The following is a 6,916-nucleotide window of genomic DNA, read 5'->3' on the forward strand; positions in this document are numbered from 1 at the left end:
GAGACTAAGTCCTGTGTCTTGACATTGGGCTCATTTGACCAGTGTTAGAACTGAGAGAGAGAGACCAAGAGCTCAAGTGCTGCGTATTTTGGGCTCGAAACCAGGCTCAGAAACAGAGACTAAGTCCTGCGTTTGTGGCTCAAAACTGGAAACCAGGTCCTGGGGGCTTATGGGGCCAGTTTACAGCTCAGAAGTAGAGACTAAGTCCTGCGTTTTGGGGACTCAAAGCAGAGACCGTGTCCTACATGTTTGGGCTCAGAAATGGATACTAAGTGCTGCGTTTTGGGAGATCAAAATGAGGCTTATTGGGCCAAGTTTAGAGCTTAGAGACAGAGACTAAGTCCTGCATCTGGGGGGCTTGAAACAAGGCTCATGTGGCCAGTTTTTTTGGCTCAGGAAGAGAAACTAAGTCCTGCATTTGGGGGATCTTGAAACCAGAGTCACTAAGGCAGGTTTTTGGGTTCAGGAAGAGAGACTAAGTCCTGCGTTTTGGGGACTCAAAGCAGAGACCGTGTCCTACATGTTTGGGCTCAGAAATGGATACTAAGTGCTGCGTTTTGGGAGATCAAAATGAGGCTTATTGGGCCAAGTTTAGAGCTTAGAGACAGAGACTAAGTCCTGCATCTGGGGGGCTTGAAACAAGGCTCATGTGGCCAGTTTTTTTGGCTCAGGAAGAGAAACTAAGTCCTGCATTTGGGGGATCTTGAAACCAGAGTCACTAAGGCAGGTTTTTGGGTTCAGGAAGAGAGACTAAGTCCTGCGTTTTGGGGACTCAAAGCAGAGACCGTGTCCTACATGTTTGGGCTCAGAAACTGATACTAAGTGCTGTGTTTTGGGAGCTCAAAATGAGGCTTATTGGGCCAGGTTTAGAGCTTACAAACAGAGACTAAGTCCTGCATCTGGGGGGGCTTGAAACAAGGCTCATGTGGCCAGTTTTAGGGCTCATCAACAGGGATGAAGTGCTGTGTTCTGGAGTCTTGAAACCAGCTCATTTGGCCAGTGTTAGAGCTGAGAAAGAGAGACCAAGTGCTGGGTTTTAGGGCTTGATAGCAGGCTCATTTGGCCAGCTTTAGGACTTGAAACCAGGCTCACCTGGCCTGTGTTGGTGCTCACCAGCAAAGCCCCTGACCCCCAAGGCTGAGCAGCCCCTCTCCAGGCCCCGGGGCACAGGAGGCCAGGCCAGCCTTTATTCCCCAGCCCAGGCCCAGAGAGACCCCGCACCCCTCCCCACCACAGGCCTTTATTCCCCAGCCCAGGCCCAGAGAGACCCCGCACCCCTCCCCACCGCAGCCCTTTATCCCCCGGCCCAGGCCCAGACCCACCCCGCACCCCTCCCCACCACAGGCCTTTATTCCCCGGCCCAGGCCCAGACCCACCCCGCACCCCTCCCCACCACAACCCTTTATTCCCCGGCCCAGGCCCGGGACGCCCCGCGGCTCCGTGCCCGGGGCCCCGGCACGGCGGGCAGCAGCGGCCAGCGCGGGACTTGGGCCCGAGGGAGGCCCGGCCCCGGGCCCCGCTCCCCGCCCGAGGGAGGCCCGGCCCGGCCCTGCCCGCAGTGCGGCCCTCCCGCCCGCGGCGCCCCGCGGGAGGCCGAGACCGAGACCGGGACCGGCGCCGAGCCGGCCCTGCGGCCCCGGGACCCACACCGCGCCGGCCAGAGGCGGCCACCGCCCGGAACCGCCCGCCCACCCCGCGCGCGCCCGCGCAAGGCCCGGCCCCAACTCCCGAAACCGACTCAACAACGGCCCGAAGCCCAGCTCGAGGCCCCGGCCCAGAGCCCCGCGCCCCGGGCAACCGGCCCCTCCCGCCGCCCCGGTACCAACGGCCGCTGCGGTCAGTGACGGCGCTGCTCTGGCGGCGGAAGAAGGGGCGCGTGCGCGGGGCGGGGCGCGGGGGGGCGGGGCCTGGGCGCGCCTGCGCGGGGCGGGGCCGGGCACAGGTGTGCGAGTGGGCGTGGCCCAGGGCGCATGCGCGGGGCGGGGCCGCGAACAGGTGGGCGGGGCCAGGCTCAGGTGCGAGCGGGCGTGTCCCAGCGCGCCTGCGCGGAGGGGCGTGTCCCGCCCAGGTGCGGCCGGGCGGGGCGCGGAGGGCGCCTGCGCGGGGCGGGGCCGAGCACATTTGAGCCCCGCCGGCGGCCGGCGGCCCCCATTTGCTTGTTCGCTCTCGGCGGCGCCGGGCGCGGCCCCGCGGCGGCAGCGGCCGGGCCGGGCTCCCCCGGCGGGGCCTAGGTGAGGCTGGGCGGGGGGCGCGGACGGACGGACGGGGCGCGGCGGCCTGTCGGTCGGTGCCGCGACCCCGGGGGCGGGTGTCGAGGGCCGGTACGCGGTGCCCCGGCGGCCGCGCTGCCGGTGCCCCGGCGGGAGGAGCAGCGGGCGGAGCCGCGGGTCTCTCTCGGGGCGCCGGCGAATAAAGCCCGGAGGGCCGGAGCCCGGCGCCCCCAACGCCCCAGCGTCACTTCGGCCCGGCCGTCCGCGGCCACCCGGGGCCGGGCCCGTCCTGCGGGTCCCCCCGGGCAGTTCCCAAGCACCGCCCGCCCCGCCGGGGCTCCCGGGCCTCCCAACACCTCCCAACACGTCACCGGGGCTGCGCAGGGGCTGCGGGGACTCGGGCCGGGCGGGTGATGGTGGGGCTGGGACGGGAGTGGGGGGCTGAGCCCTGGGCTTTGGTCTCAGAACTGGGGACCTGGTCACTGTTTCTGGGGCCAAAGCCCGGGGCTGGGTTTGGGAGGGTGTTGGGGTGTATTGGGGGGTGGGTGGCTGTTGGGGCATGGGAGGGAGGCAGGTGGGCATTGGGGTGCTGGGGGGTGGTTGTTGGGGCATGGGAGGGAGGCTGGTGGGCAGTGGGGTAGGGGAGGTGGGTGGCCACTGAGGTATGGGAGGGGAGGGCTGGTGGGAGGCTGTTGGGCCATGGGAGGGGGGAAGGCAGGTGCGTGGGCCCTCACCGGAGGTGGGGGCCCCGGTCGCGTTGTTCCCCAAACTTAGGGACGCCGGCATGCACCAGGCAAAATTAAACGCATGAGATAGTCTCTGGGCGAAACGGCACTTTTCAGACCTTTTTTCGTGACTGTTCAACTCTTTATTCAAGGTGTGTACAGCTACTGGGAGGGGCATTGGGCCATATTTAGACCATGTACAATTATGACAGTTCATATTCATAGAGAACTTGTGACAGTGATTGATTGACGACCTTGGCAAAAAGCCAGGAGCACTTGAGCAAGCACAAGCTGAAAACCAACTGGAGCGGAAACTGAGCTGGAGGTAGAGGAGACGAGCCCAAACTGGAATCCAAACCAACTTGAGTCCAAAAGATTCTCGTGTTTGCCATTGTTCTTGCTTCATTGGAAAGAAGAACAAAAATCTGGAGCCTCTGCTGAGCTGAGTAGGACCTGGAGCTGTGAACAAGCCCGAGTGGCCACATCCTTGGGCAGAAACAACCAGTCTGAAGCTGCAGGTGAGATGGCACCACAAGGAACAGGAGCTGGAACAAGGTCAAGCCATCCGTCAGCTGCACCTGAAACAAAAGGGAGCATAAATCAACACACAGATAGAGCCCCCAACGGAGCTGGACCAGAAACAAACAAAGCGAAAGAAATGAAAAAACAACCACAAAGAAAACACAAACACAAACAAATGGGAGCCCAAATCAACAAACGAAACAAACAGGAGCCCCAACAAAACAACCCCCAACCTCCCCTACAAAGGGGTCCCAAAATCCTGACCTGGAGCCGCACAGTCCAGGCACCATCCCCGGGCGGGTGCAAGCGAGGCCACGCACAGGGCAGGCAGCGCGGCTTCTTCCAGGTCTCGGCATCCATCTGTCCCTGCACAGGGAGAGACATGGGACAATCAGCTCCTGGTAGTGCGGCCCAGCCCAGCGATGCCCTGGAGCTGCTGCCCTACAAACCTGCTGCCTGGAACAGCCCCCAAGCTGCAGGTGAAAACAAGCTGCAGCCTCAGACAAACTGGAACCCAAAATTGGCTGGACAGGAACAGGAGCTGCAGTCAAACCCAAACTGGAGCTGGCCCTGAAAAAAAATGGGTGCAGAAATAGTAACCTGAAGCTGCGAACAACCAGACCCATAAATGAGCTGGAGCATCCACAAGCTGGGGCAGAAATAACCAACCTGAAGCTGCAGGTGAGCTGGAGCCACAACAAACAGGAGCTGAGATGAGCCCGAGCCATCCATGAGCTGGAGCTGTTCATGAGCTGCACCTACAACCAGAGCCACAACTGACCTGGAGCAGCCAGGAGCTGGACCTGAAACAAAGGGGAGCCTGAATCAACAAACAAAACGGACAAGTGAAAACAAACTGAGGCCCAAACCAACAACCAAAACAACCATGAGCTGGAGCTAGACCTGAAACAAAGGAGAACCTGAGCTGACACACAAATGGTGACCCAAAACAGACAAAACAAAAGAAGCAACAAAACCAGCACTCCAAACCAACATAAAAAACACACCCGCACACAAAACAGGACCCCAAACCAAGCTGTATCTGAAACAAATGGGAGCCCAAACCAACAAACAAAACCCCCCCACACACAAAGGGGTCTCAAATCCCTGACCTGGAGCGGCGCAGGCAGGGCTGTTCCCAGTAGGGGTGAGGCCACGTGCAGCAGCAGCAACGGCAGCACAGGCCAATGCCCAGCAGCCATGGGACCAGCACCGCACCAGTGCCAGTGGGGTCTGGGCCAGACCCCAACGGCGACCCTCACAGTCCCCCCCAAACACACAGCACTGACCTGCCCAGCCCTGGCTCAGGGTGGGGTCCCCCAGAGCCCCCCTTTGTGCCCACAAACTGCCACCGACCACTGGGGGAGCCACCTGGTGAGTGCAGGCCCCGGCCCCGCACTCCTGAGCTCCCACCGACACTTCCCTGCCGGTGCCAGGACCCCCCTGCCCCGCAAGGACCCCACGGGGAGCCCTGCCAGGGGACCCCACCTGCCCTGCCCGTCCCTCGGCCGCCCCGCCAGCGCAGCCGGCCCCAGGAGCCGAGCGCCCCGCTCCCACCGCACGGCTCCGCTCGGCCGCGCCTCGGGACACTCACCTCACCCGGCACGTCCTCCGTGACCGGTGTCCCCCGGCGCTCGCCGCTTCGGGGCCGCGCTCCTCGTCCGGGCGCCCCGATGAGCCTTCCCCAGGCGTCGCCTGTGCCGCCAACACCTCCCGAGGCACCAGCAGCACCAGTACAGCCCTCACACCCCATCTGGCTTCCCCGTCTCACCGATGGGGCTGCAGGAGCTCGTTGGGGCCCTGAAGCAGCCTCTGCTCCCGCCACAGCATGTTTTGAACTGAAGAAGAAACTTTTTAGTCAAAGCAGAACTTTGGGCTGGGCTCAGAGGCACCCCCAAGCCCCAGGCTACAGCAGTGTCCACCGCTGCTGGCTACAGCCCTGGGGTATTGTCCGTGAGGGTGATGGGACCGCAGGGGTGAGGCCCAGCGGGCACCAGCTCCCCCCACACCCCCCCCAGCGGGCACCAGCTCCCCCCACACCCCCCCCCAGCGGGCACCAGCTCCCCCCACACCCCCCCCCAGCGGGCACCAGCTCCCCCCACACCCCCCCCCAGCGGGCACCAGCTCCCCCCACACCCCCCCCCAGCGGGCACCAGCTCCCCCCACACCCCCCCCCAGCGGGCACCAGCTCCCCCCACTCACCAGTCCGAGCTCTCCCGGCTCCGGCAGGGCCAGCACCAGGCCAGAGGGATCCATCCTGCCGGCCGCCGCTCTGGGAAGGAGCTGGGGAGAAGAAAGCAGCCGGTGCCCGTGCCGGGGGGAGCCCGGCGGCAGGAGGGGTCACCGGGAGACCCCCAGCCCCGCCGGGTCCCCACCTGCCCCGGGCGGGCACCGGGCGGGAGACGCGGCGTGCGGGGCCCCCACGGCCGGTCGCCGGGTCACGGTTCGAGCCAGGGCTGACACCGTAGCGGAGGCGGGGGGCTGCCGGGGTCCCCCAGCCCCACGGGCCGAGCTGCGGCCGCTGCCCCCCGAGAGGGGACGCCGAAGGGTCGGTGCCGAAACCCGCCGGGAAAGTCAGCGGGCCCCGGCCGGGCACCCCCGGGATCCCACACCGGGGAGCGGGGCGGGGAGCGCTCACCCGGGGCTGCCGGGCCGGCGGGGCAGAGCCGGCAGCTCCCGCCACTGGGAAGCCGGGGTCCCGCCGCCGGCCGGCGCCCGCCCAGGGTCCCCCGGGGGTCCCGGCAAGAGCCGCCAGCCCCGAGCCGGGGGGTTCGACCGCGGGAGGGGACGGGGGCAGCAACGGCTACCTACGGGTCGGGGGGCACCGAGTCGAGTTGCGGGCAGCACCTACCGGGCAGCGCCGGAGCCTCGCGAGCGGAACCCGACCCGGAGTAGCCGCAGGTAGCCGGAACACCCGGCCCGGTGCAGCGGCTTCCTCAAAGAGCCCGGCCCGTAGCGCACCCAGCAGGCGCCGGTTTCCCCTCGGTCCCGGGGAAGAGAAGGAGCCGCGGCCGGTGGCGGCCCCCCTCCCTCCGCCGCCGCTGTTCCCGCGGTACGGGCGCCCCCTGGCGGCCCTCGGGGGGTTTTGAACCCTCGAAGTCAGCCACTCACCTGCCGCCGCCGGGCGCACGTGACCTCGGGGGCGTGGTCTAGTCGGGGCGCGGCCGCGGAGGAACCGGTGGGGCGCGGAAGCGGGCCCGCAGTGCGCCTGCGCGGGGCGGGGCCTGAGAGGTTTGGTCCTTCCCGGCCGCCGTCTTCCGCCATTTATAGTGCGGCCGTTGGCGCCGGCCGCGGTCTGGAAGTAGCGGCGGGCCGGGCCTGCGGGCTTCGGGCGGCGGGGAGATTCTCGGTCCGCGGGTTCTCCGGGGTGGCGGAGCCGCTGTTGGGGGCCGTGAGGTGGGGCTGGGGTCGGGGCCGAGTGGCTGGGGAGAGGCGTCGGCGGCCGGTCAGTGCCGCGAC

The 6,916-nt window shown here is 66.2% G+C and overlaps 1 long non-coding RNA gene across 2 annotated transcripts; it reads right to left on the minus strand.

Moving 5' to 3' along the window:
* Positions 1 to 3,055: 3,055 nt before the first annotated feature.
* LOC135313199 (uncharacterized) lies at positions 3,056 to 6,478 on the minus strand. Of its 2 annotated transcripts, XR_010372835.1 has the most exons (7): positions 6,309 to 6,478; positions 5,660 to 5,740; positions 5,052 to 5,295; positions 4,127 to 4,260; positions 3,907 to 4,027; positions 3,722 to 3,823; positions 3,056 to 3,513 (listed from the first exon to the last, which is right to left on the minus strand). It is a non-coding gene; the product is annotated as an uncharacterized LOC135313199 (long non-coding RNA). The 2 variants fall into 2 exon arrangements; XR_010372834.1 differs by having other exon boundaries at positions 5,660 to 6,477.
* Positions 6,479 to 6,916: the final 438 nt, after the last annotated feature.

This window comes from Phalacrocorax carbo, chromosome 4 (genome assembly GCF_963921805.1).
Source record: "Phalacrocorax carbo chromosome 4, bPhaCar2.1, whole genome shotgun sequence".
In the NCBI taxonomy this organism is placed as follows: Eukaryota; Metazoa; Chordata; class Aves; order Suliformes; family Phalacrocoracidae; genus Phalacrocorax; species Phalacrocorax carbo.